Below are 12363 nucleotides of genomic sequence, written 5' to 3' on the forward strand. Positions count from 1 at the left end.
CATCGGTTAACATGGTTTTCACACTCCCTGCGGAATTTGGGATCAAGCAAGTCGATGTTGATGAAGTTGAGGAAGAATCGGCTAAATTGATTTTATCACCAGAACAAGCAGTCTTTGAGAAACCAGAAGGGACGGAGAATCGGCATCTTAAGCCATTGTATGTAAATGGTTATGTCAATGGGAAGCCGATGTCTAAGATGATGGTCGATGGTGGGGCTGCAGTAAATTTGATGCCTTATGCTACATTTAGGAAGCTAGGCAAAAATGCTGAGGATCTCATCAAGACAAACATGGTGCTCAAAGATTTTGGTGGCAATCCATCAGAAACCAAAGGAGTTTTGAATGTAGAGCTGACAGTCGGCAGCAAGACTATCCCTACAACATTTTTTGTCATTGATGGGAAGGGTTCCTACAGCTTGTTGCTCGGAAGGGATTGGATTCATGCCAATTGTTGTATTCCTTCAACCATGCATCAATGCTTGATTCAGTGGCAAGGCGACAAGATTGAAATCGTGCCAGCCGACAGGTCAGTCAACGTTGCCAATGCCAATTTAGCTCTTTGGGAGATGGATGGTCTCGATTTCTTATCTAGAAAAGTTTGGGATGGAGATTTTCTAAAAGTGTCCGATTGTGATATACAGCCAATTGAAGATGGAGAGCCCAAGCTATTATTTTGAGGGCGTCGTGGAGGGTTCAAACGTCTGCACTAAGGACACAGTAGATGATCTCGATGACAAGCAAAGACAGGGTTTCATGTCGGCCGATGATTTGGAAGGAATTGATATAGGTCCAGGCGATCGACCAAGGCCGACATTTATCAGTAAGAACTTTTCTCCAGAATTTAGAACCAAGTTGATAGAGCTCTTAAAGAAATTCAGAGATTGGTTTTTTCGGGAGTATTATGAGATGCCAGGACTCAGCCGATCGATTGTTGAACATCGGCTACCTATCAAACCAGGAGTTAGACCACATCAACAGCCTCCGAGAAGATGCAAAGCCGATATGCTCGAACCTGTCAAGGCTGAGATTAAACGTTTATATGATGTTGGTTTTATTCGTCCTTGCTGATATGCCGAGTGAGTTTCTAGTATAGTTCCTGTTATCAAGAAAAACGGCAAGGTTAGGGTGTGCATTGACGTCAGGGATTTAAACAAAGCTACTCTAAAAGATAAGTATCCAATGCCAGTAGCCGATCAGTTGGTTGATGCTGCTTCAGGGCACAAGATATTGAGTTTTATGGATGGAAATGCAGGATACAATCAGATTTTTATGGCCGAAGAGGATATCCATAAAACGGCTTTTTGGTGTCCTGGTGCAATCGGCTTGTTTGAGTGGGTTTTAATGACTTTTGGCTTGAAAAGTGCTGGAGCTACGTATCAAAGAACCATGAATTATATATATCATGATCTAATCGGCTGGTTGGTTGAAGTCTACATTGATGATGTGGTTATAAGTCTAAAGAGATAGAGGACCACATAGCCGATTTGAGGAAGGTTTTTGAGAGAACTAGGAAATATGGTTTGAAGATGAACCCGACAAAGTGTGCTTTCGGTGTATTTGCTGGCCAGTTTTTGGGATTTCATGTTCATGAGAGAGGGATTGAGGTGACTCAAAGGAGTGTTAATGCAATCAAGAAAATCCAGCCTCCAGAGAACAAGATAGAATTGCAAGAGATGATCAGTAAAATAAATTTTGTTAGAAGATTTATCTCTAAATATTCTGGAAGATTAGAGTCTTTTACACCATTATTAAGATTGAAAGCTGATCAAAAGTTTACTTGGGGGGCAGAGCAGCAGAAGGCTTTGGATAATATTAAGGAATATCTTAGCTCTCCTCTAGTTTTAATTCCTGCACAGAAGGGAATACCCTTTAGGTTATACCTATCGGCCGGTGAGAAGTTAATCGGCTCAGTCTTGATTCAAGAACTGGAAGGAAAAGAAAGAGTTGTACTCTATCTAAGTCGTCGGCTCTTGGATGCAGAAACGAGATATTCCCCTATGGAGAAGTTGTGTTTGTGCTTATTTTTTCCTGTACAAGGTTAAGGCATTATTTATTGTCCAATGAATGCACTGTTATATGCAAAGCCGATGTCGTTAAGTGCATGTTATCGGCTCCAATTTTGAAAGGAAGGGTTGGAAAGTGGATATTTTCCTTAACAGAGTTTGATCTTCGGTATGAGTCACTAAAGGCAGTCAAGGGGCAAGCTATAGCCGATTTTATCGTTGATCATCGTGATGATTCAATCGGCTCAGTTGAGGTTGTGCCATGGACTTTGTTCTTTGATGGATCAGTATGTACTCATGGTTGTGGTGTCGGCTTGGTTATAATTTCTGCTCGGGGGGCAAGTTTTGAGTTTGCTTATACTATTAAACCTTATGCAACTAACAATCAGACTGAGTATGAGGTAGTTCTCAAAGGGTTGCAGTTACTCAAGGAAGTTGAAGCCGATGCTATTGAGATTATGGGAGATTCTTTGCTAGTGATCAGTCAATTGGCAGGGGAGTATAACTGCAAAAATGATACATTGATGGTTTATAATGAGAAGTGCCGAGAATTGATGAAAGAGTTTCGGCTGGTGACTTTGAAGCATGTATCTCGAGAGCAGAATATTGATGTTAATGATTTGGCCCAAGGGACTTCGGGATATAAGCCGATGATCAAAGATGTCAAAATTGAGGTTGCTGCATTAACAGCCGATGATTGGAGATATGATGTACATTAATATTTACAGAATCCATCTCAATCGGCTTCTCGGAAATCGCGATATAGAGCGTTGAAGTATACTTTATTGGATGATGAACTCTATTATCGGACGATTGATGGGGTGTTACTTAAGTGTTTGAGTGCCGATCAAGCTAAGGTTGCAGTCGGTGAGCTTCATGAAGGCATTTGTGGCACTCATCAATCGGCTCATAAGATGAAGTGATTGCTTCGACGTGCAGGGTATTTTTGGCTGACAATGCTGGAGGATTGTTTTAAATATTATAAGGGATGTCAAGATTGTCAAAAATTTGGAGCAATTCAGAGGGCACCGGCATCAGCTATGAATCCTATCATTAAACCATGGCCATTTAGAGGTTGGGGAATTGATATGATCGGTATGATTAATCCACCATCGAGTAAAGGGCATAAGTTTATATTGGTGGCAATCGATTATTTTACCAAGTGGGTAGAGTCGATTGCTTTGAAGAAGGTTGATTCTGGGGATGCTATACAATTTGTTCAAGAGCATATAATCTATCGATTTGGTATTCCTCAAACTATTACAACCGATCAAGGTTCAATCTTCATGTCCGATGAGTTTGTTCAGTTTGCCGATAGCATGGGTATCAAATTGTTGAATTCTTCACCATATTATGCACAAGCTAATGGGCAAGCCGACGCATCTAACAAGAGTTTGATCAAATTGATTAAGAGAAAGATTTCTGATTATCCTCGGCAGTGGCATACTCGATTGGCCGAAGCGTTGTGGTCTTATCGGATGGCTTGTCATGGATCGATCCAAGTCCCTCCTTATAAGCTTGTCTACGGAGATGAGGCCGTTTTACCATGGGAAGTTAGAATCGGCTCAAGAAGAACGGAGTTGCAAAATGATTTGACAGCTGATGAATATTATAATCTCATGGCCGATGAAAGAGAAGACTTGGTTCAGCCAAGATTAAGAACCCTTGCCAAGGTTACCAAGGATAAGGAGCGAGTTGCTCGACATTATAACAAGAAAGTGGTACTCAAGTCTTTTTCGGAAGGAGAACTTGTATGAAAATTGATTTTGCCGATTGGGACTCGGGATAACAAATTCGGCAAGTGGTCACCGAATTGGGAAGGACCATTTCAAATCTATAAGGTTGTGTCAAAGGGAGCTTACATGTTGCAAGGACTCGATGGAGAAGTCTATGGACGAGCGCTAAATGACAAATACTTGAAGAAATATTACCCAAGTGTTTGGGTTAATGCATGATCGGCTGGTGTTGCCAAAACATGATAGCCAATGTATTCACATCGCCTTGAGATGGCCGATATTGTTATATCGCCCTCCGTTTTTTTTATTGTAATCGGTTTTGGTTTGCCGATGTACGGCCGATATTGTTATATCGCCCTTAGTTCAAATTATAATTTTATCAATGCTTTTGACATTGTAAAATTAGGGGGTCACATATATGCAAAATTGCAAATTTTTGAGCAAAATTATGGAGTTATATTGAATCGGCATAAAGATTATCAAGATGAGTTAGATGAAGAGCCAGAGTTTCTTAGCCGATTACAAAAATTCCTAGAGTCTATTACACAAAATGTCATTGAGACAGATAGCGCTGGATAGCCGACAAAGCCCGTTGCCTGATTTGATCTATTTCTTCGATGGCTTGGATGTCTTGGGCGTTGGTTCCAGGGATGATCTTGAGAGATTTAGTCGTGTCAGCCACATTCTTGATAGCCGATCTCAGTCTGGACTTCTGTTCTTCAACGGCACTTGGAAGATTGGCTAGCTTTTGTTTTTCATGATCCAGTTCAGCGTTGCATTCCTCAAGTTGAGCTATTAGATTAATTTTGCGAGCTTCAAGCCAATCTATATTCAACTGAATCGGCCCAACAGAGAGTTGATCTAACTTGGCTTTCTCTTCATGCATGAGCTGCCGATTGGATTGAATAGTGACTTCGATATTCATCCGCTCTCGCCGATCGTCTATATGTTGCTTAGCCTTTTCCAGCTCAAATTGGTGTTGCTCAAGGAATACTGCTAGAGTAATGGTGTTTGCCAAATCGTCTGGGATCAGGGCTTGGATTTCTGCAAATCGTGCCCGAATTGAACCACAGTCGGCTACCAGATTGTCTAATGAAGACTCTAGCCGAAGGGATATATCTTCAAGTGTTTTCTTGATATGTCATCCAAGGGGGCTAGAGCCTTGCTTGTGGTTTCTTCTTCTACCTCATCAAAGTAGTCCTTGATGTCAAAAGAGAATAGATCGGCTAAAACCTACAAGAACAATTTCAAGAGAGTTAGGAGCTAAATAGACATAGCCAATCTAAGTTCTTGTATCAAAGGGAAACTTACTTGGATAGCAGGGGCAGCTGGTTGTTCTTCTTCTTCAACATAATGGCTCCCTGTAGCCGATGGAGTTTGGTTACTTGGTGATTGTTGTACAGGGGAAGAAGGAGGAGCAGGAGGCTGCAAAAAGAGATAAATGTTAAGATAAGATTGGCTATGATCGGCTAATGAGAAATTAAGAACATCTTACTGGTGGAGCCGGTTTGAGAGTTGTTGTTGCCGATTTCTTCTTCACGGCAATTCTTTTTTTCTGCAAAGACAAGATTAGTAAATAATCGGTTGAGGATAAAATAGTTATAAAAGGGAATCAAGGAAAGATATTTACCCTAGAGAAGTGAGCTGGAGCAGAGGGAGTCAGAGGAATTTGTTTAGGTGAAGCCGATGGAGTTCTTTCTGTATCACTTACCTCAGCTGCAGCTTCATCAACATCCTCTTTGATCTCTCGTTCATCCAAAGCTTGCTCAATGGATGGATCTAGGGCAGACAGATCATCAGTTGACTTGGTCTTCTTTGACTTGGTTTTCTTCTTTGGAGCCAGAGTCGATGTGTCTACAAATGATGCTCTGGTTTTTCTCTTTTTGCCAGCATCGGCTAGTTCTCTAATGAGCCCTTGGAGAAGAGTTGAAGTCTTGGGGGCATGATAGCCGATGACAGGGGGAGATGGTCCACCTCCATTTGGAATTAGACTTGGGGCATATTTGATATCTTTGCCGCTATTGCTTTGGTGTGGAGGGGAAGATTCTGTTGTCTGCAAAATAGAAGAAAAGATTAGTCAAGTTATGAATCGGTTGACAATTATTCAAATGAAATTAATGAGGTTAAGGTTTACCTCAGGTATAACATCAAGAAAGAGATCTGTCATATACATTGAGGCCGGTTGGTGGAACAGATGCAGCTTCCATTCACCCCATCATCTGTCAAAGTTTCTGCTCCTAAATCTTGCCAGCTCTATATTTTCAATGCTGCCCAGAGGAGGTCCTTGGAGATTGAGCAGCTGATCCATCATCAAGGTTGATGAAATTTCCTCTCGGCATTGGATTTTATCAGCAAAGAACAAGCCGATTGGTAGTTGACCCATCCCAAGTTGTCTGGCAGAGCTCATCGGGTGATAAAATTCATAAGAAACCTGAATATTCCTCCCTTGATGTATGCCGATAGGAAGAATGCATGGGCTAATTGCAGCTGAGAAGACTTCTCTAGATTTTTGAAATTTTTCATGGTTGATATCTTCAAATCTGAAGTCTGATGGGAGGTCAAGATGCATTGAATCTTCATAAGGAAACCAAACTCGAGCATCGTTTTGAAAGTCCTCATAAAAACTACAGAACCAATCTTTGAGCAATTCAGCCAATAATTTTGCTCCAGCATCGGCTGGTGTGGATGCATATTCTCCATATGACATGCATCTACGATGGGTGCGCTCTTCTTCATCATCTTCTACAATCGGCTCTAGCCTAGGGAATACAGCTTCTGTCATAGATAGCCGATTGACGACTTTCATGACCATCAGGTTGAGCCAAGATTTTAGCAGCTACCATGGTCCACCTGCTCCAACCGCTGAGCCGACATCTATCTTGGCCGATGCATTGTTCAGCATTTGGTATAAGTAGCCGAGGAGGATCTTGCCTAAAGGAAATTCTCTTTTTGATTCCAGAGCCTCGGCTGCAAACTGCCAGTTGGTTGCAGGACCACAACTGGATCCACAGAAAAGGAACTTTTCTAGTCACATGAGCAAGAAGGCCACATGTTCTCGAGGAGTAATGGATCCCTGGCCCATATATGCCGCCACATAACTAGACCAACCACCTATACTCTTGGTCCTGAAGTCGTACTGATTCTTGGTGTTCAGATTCATGGGATTAGCTGACGAGGACACGTCCAGACCAGTAATCATGGTGATATCTATTAGGGTTGGTGTCATCGGCCCTTGATTGAACAAAAAGGCATTGATGGTATTAGACAGAAGTATGTGGCAGCGGCCATTAAGTGTTCATCTTTGGCTGAATTCGCTGTGGTGAGGGCAAGTGCTTCGCCGATTCCAATCTCGTCCCAATGAGTTTGCTTGCTAGCCAATACACGCTTGTACCATGTAATCTAGCTTTTCTCGGGTGGAGTTTTGTCACGGCCTGAATTTCCGTTTCAGGATTTATAAATTAATTAATAAATTATTATTAGAATTTATATTAAAAGTACATTAATTTACAAGTGAAGTTAAATGTGGGAAATAAAATTTTCTAAATATAAAGAATGGTTGGATTTAATTTTTATTAAATTCTCCATGATTAATTATACTCTCTGGAATTTTCTCGAATTTTTTCAGAGCTCAATTCCTAATGTTAATAATGCAAAGAACATTTCAGTAATTATTCACATATTAAATTAATCATTAAATGAGCTGGTTTCAATTTTGTTAAATACTTAGAGTGTCCAAGTATGTTCAAGATTTTTCTTGGAATTATTTGAGCATTGGAAGTATTTTTAACAATTGAAAGATCATCTTATTGGTTAATTTATTTGGAAAAGCAATAAAATCTTCCTTCCTAGTCTTGGGCCGAATTCAGCCCATTCCCTCCTCTCCTCTCAGCCCGCAGAGAAGTCTGTTTGACCTCCCTGACGCTACAGTACTCTATCTTCAACCTCCAGACAGAGCCCGAGCCGTCCCGAGCCTGTGCAGCCGTGCCGCCTCCTCCCACTAATCCGGCCACCTCGTTGCCCCTTTTTCCAAATTAGTTGTGGGAATGGAATCCTCTCAATCTCCTCTTCCTTTTCCCCAAGAAATCCCACAAGTTTCTATGGAAATCCTTTCCAATTTCGCGGATCAATCTTTCCTTTTTCCGGCGAAGATCCTAAACTTTCCCGAGTTTTTCCCGTCGACGTGGGCTCGATCCCTGGGCTCCCATGGCTATATATAGAGCCCGCTCCTTCTCCTCTTTCGGCCGCCACCTCTCCCTATCTCCACCGTCGCCGGAAACACTCTCCCCGCGAGCTCCCTCTCTCTCCACCTCCGGCCGCCGCTCCAGCCGCCGTGCGCCATCGCCCCGACCGTCGCCGGTCAGCGCGACCACCTCCCTCGGCTCCGCAAAGTCGAGCTCCACCCCGGCCATTGGTTCCTTTGTGCCAAATCCCGCCGGAAGCCGCTTGCCGACGCGAACCAGAAGGTTTCGGCCTTTGCTGCGCCTCCAGCCGCAGCTAGCAGCCGCCTTAGCCGCCTCTTTCGGTCGCCGTCGACTCCATTGGGTTCGCAGGAGCAAGGTGAAGCCCGGCCACCGGTTTTTCTTTGCCAAAGATTGCAGAAACGTCGCTGCCGTCGCTGACCCGTCCCCGTCGCCGCCTCTACCTCGCTGCCGGCCGTCTGCCGTCATCATCCATCGTCACGCTGCCCCTCAGTGAGCTTTCCTCTCTCCTTTGTCGTTCATCGGTGTAGTTTATCCATAGGGTCTTAATCCAATCTAATCTAATTTGGCCCTAGTGTCGTCATCATCTTCATGTGTTGTCGCCGGAAAATCATCGCCGCCGTGGACAGTACCTCGCCGCCCTTCGAAGCTCATCGCCGGCCATCTTCCGTCGCTGTCCATCGTCGCGTAAGTGTTGGTAAGAATCGCCGTCGCCTTCTCTACCTCCCGGTGCCCTCCGTTTGCATTATTGGGCCATGGTTCGCCGGCAACCGCCGCTCCTATGTCGTTCACTGGTGTAGTTTATCCCTAGGGTCTTAATCCCATCTAATCTAATCTAATCTTGTTTGGCCCTAGTGTCGTCATCGTCTCCGTGTGTTGTCGCCGGACCGTCATCGTCGACCCTTCCTCTCCGATCGCTTTGGTTCGGTGAGACGTCTATCTGTGTTCCCTCGGTTTAGTTTTTAATCTCTCGTTTGTGTCGTCGAGTAGCCGCCGCCGTGCCACGCTTAGCTGCTGCGCCTTGCTTTCGTGCTCTGTCGTCGTTGTGTGTCGTCGTCGCTGTGCCGTTGCCCTAACCCTAGCCGCGTGCCTCCGCCGAGTCGCCGCCGCCTAGCCAAGCCAAGTCGCCCTAGTGCCGCCGTGTCGCAGCTGTGTGCCGCTTTAACCTAGCTGCCGCTTTAACCGTTGCTCGGTAGTCAAGTTGTCTAGCCGTAGGTGCATCCCTAAATTCCTACCGGCCTATCGTTTGCCGTACCCGGGCTTTACCGTGAATCGTGTCTAGCTCACCGGTTTAGTCGCAGTCGTTGTTAAGTCGTTCGCTCGTTCGTTCGAAAGAGGTGTTCCCCGTGCTTCGTTCGTTCGTCCATGTTGAGTCGTCCTTTAGTTTAGAGCCGTTCAGAGCCGCCGGTTCCGTTCGCCGGTTTCGGTTGATCATTTGGGTGATCCCGTGTCACGTAGAATTGACTCGTTGAGTCGGTATCTCTTGAGGCTTGCTTGCCAGATTAATCTAATCCGATCTTGGTCGACTCGGTCAAGATTAATCTCAGCCATATAAATCCGTTCCCTCTCTTCAATGGCATATTAGTTCTTTTTATCATATGTCATCTACCAAATATAATCTAATCTTTTCTGGAGGTTGTTTTAATCTTTATCTCAGTTATAAATCATTTGTAAACGGTTTAATTAATTTTGAATAGTCTTTTCTTTAATAGGATTAATTGGAATTAAATCTTGTAAAATTCATAATTAATTTATATGATATTGAATGAGGCCGTTCAAGTCTCTAAATTCATCTAAAATCATGATCTACATGTTTGTTTACTTTATATGTACTGTTTATTTGGTTTTTATTAGTCTTTTTCTTCGTTTTGCGTGTTAGCTTGTCGTTTCCGTCGTTGCGAAGGTTCGCGAGTACATCGGAAGTATTCCAGAAGATTAATTGAAGACCGATTATTGCAAGGCAAGTCACACAGATCCCAAACACAATTCCTTTGAGCATGTTGATCCTATATTTAAATTCTCTATTTATTTCAACTGTGTATTTATTTTCGAATGTCACCGGGTGGTGAGCCTTTCCCATTTAATTAGGGCCAAAGATGACTTTATTTTCCTATGGGTTATAATTTGATTAGCTAGAACCTTATATATTGGTTTGGTTCAGCTAGATGCTTATAATAGATGCTTAGCCATGCTTAGAAACAATAACTCACTAATGGGATAAATCATGCTTCACTATCACTTATGGATATTTAATGGAAGCTCACGATGGTCAATCGTGATTGGTTAATTAATTATTTGCCAATTAAAACCTGATAATGGTGGGTTGTGAGCACATGGTTTTAATGGTCGTGCTAATGACAATTAAGGACCGGTTCACGAGTATCGGTTGTGAAACATTAACCGTGCCATCCACAAGCCAGCGTGGGCAACGACTTTACTTTTTGTATAGCATGGTTCATTGCGGAGCACCAGACTGAGAAGTGACGGAGATAAGCCCATGGGGGTCGCTGGGAGTCTATGCCTTGTTTATAAGGGGGTGATTATGATCCAGGAACGATGCACTGCTTTGAGTTGTGTTGTGCGAAGGGTACAGTCACGATTTCCCCCTTTGCAGTGCCGTGGTGGTACTTCAGGGCATGGTAACATGTGTGGAATCGTGTCTTGTGGATACAGTGGTACACCTCTGGCCAGAGTAAAACTATTCGAATAATTGTGCCCGCGGTTATGGGCGGGTCTAACAATGTCTTTTGTGATTAGTCTCACACTTCTCACCATAATGAATGATGCTATAACTAGTAATAATTTGATTAGCTCCTGGTTTGGAATGGTACATTCCTGGTTTGGAGATAGATCTGTACAGCCGGGTATGGTTGTTCAGGATGGTTGGGCCTGTGCAGCGTTGTTCAGTGTTGATTAATATTGATGATTAATTACTCTACTGTTTTACAATTCTTAACTGTTTGCTAAATGCTGCTTTTGCAAATGAGCCCTATATTATGCCATTCTTTGGTATCCTTGTGCACTTGCATATTTGTTGTGTGGTTTGCTGAGTATGTCATATGCTCACCTTGCAATAATCAATCAAACCTCAGTTGAAGACAAGTTGCGAAGGAGAAGACGTTTGGCTTATACCCCAGTTGAGCTGCCTGTGGGAGTGGAGCCGGAGCTTCGCTAGACCGTAATTCCGCTGCAGTTTTCTTTTCTTTTGTAAGTATGTAACGTTATTTTTATGATGAATCTGTATATTAAATTGTCAGTTTGTGTACCTCGGCTGATTCCTGGACGAGGCTTTTATGCACAAATAAGTTCGGGAATTACTAGTGAATTTCTGGGCTTGACAAATATCACCCCTAAGTTTCTAGGTTGGGGGTGGGGAGTGACTGGGGGTGCCAATGTGGATAGCTCGGCCCCTGCTCGGAGGATTTTCACAGACAAGTTTTTTCAAGAGATGGCCAAGACTTGAAGGTGCTCTTCCAATGACCTAGATTAGGGTTGGCCAATTTGAAAGGGATTCTATTGGTTTCGCCAATGATGAAATCAGTAGGGTCGAGATTGCCGATCAGACCAAGGAAATAATGTCTCTCATGCGATAGACTTGGAATTGCAACTAGATTGGAAATGTGCTACGAATCCAGAAGGAATAGAGAAGAAAACAAGATGAGATGAGGAAAACCAATCTACTGTGCAGAAAAGAGGGATCTGCTGATGGGCACATACCTCAGCGTATTCGGCTGATGGCGCGGTAGACGGGCTGGTGGAGGTCGACATCGCCGCGGGCGGAAATTTGGCCGGAGAAGAGATCACCTAGAAATCGCTTTGTGCACCGAGGGGATCACCGGAGAGAGATAGGACGGAGTTTGCTTCGGCGGTGAAAACAGAGGAAACGGTGTGAGATTTCTCGGGGACAACGGTTAGTATTTAAAGCGCTGAATAATGGTTGGAAAACGACAAGCGCAAGATTCTCTCGGAATTGATGTATGGCAAATTCGAAACATTATCCAATATTCCGGACTTGGGGGGCATGTGTTAACGACCAAATTTGGTAATCCAAGAATCGGAGATGAAGAAGGAATCGAGATGGAGTTCGAGATGGAGATCGTCCCGGAAACAGAGTGAAGATCGGCTGGAGTCCAAATCGGCTACGACTAAGATTGGCAGAATTCGAGTCGGACGGGGTTAGCCGATCAAGCCGGATCCGATAATATAACATTGCATATGTTGTCGGGTTAGGTTGATATGCTTCATGATGATTGCCACGCATGGATAGAGTCCTAAGAAGGTAGTTGTATCTATTAATTTTATGTAATTCTCTTAGAGATATGTTTGGGCAAAAGTATGCCGCAAAGACTTATGGTATCTTAGAGTTTGTTAGAGATAAGAATCGTATCCGATATGGACATATTTTGTAATTCTCGGGTATAAATA

General features: G+C 43.4%; 1 long non-coding RNA gene across 1 annotated transcript; it reads left to right on the top strand.

Moving 5' to 3' along the window:
* Positions 1–8003: 8003 nt before the first annotated feature.
* LOC107280082 (uncharacterized) lies at positions 8004–11194 on the top strand. The gene is made up of 5 exons (XR_003240973.2): positions 8004–8430; positions 8514–8635; positions 8794–8865; positions 9818–9898; positions 11031–11194. It is a non-coding gene; the product is annotated as an uncharacterized lncRNA (long non-coding RNA).
* The last annotated feature ends 1169 nt before the right edge of the window (positions 11195–12363 follow it).

Source organism: Oryza sativa, chromosome 2, assembly GCF_034140825.1.
Source record: "Oryza sativa Japonica Group chromosome 2, ASM3414082v1".
NCBI lineage: Eukaryota > Viridiplantae > Streptophyta > Magnoliopsida > Poales > Poaceae > Oryza > Oryza sativa.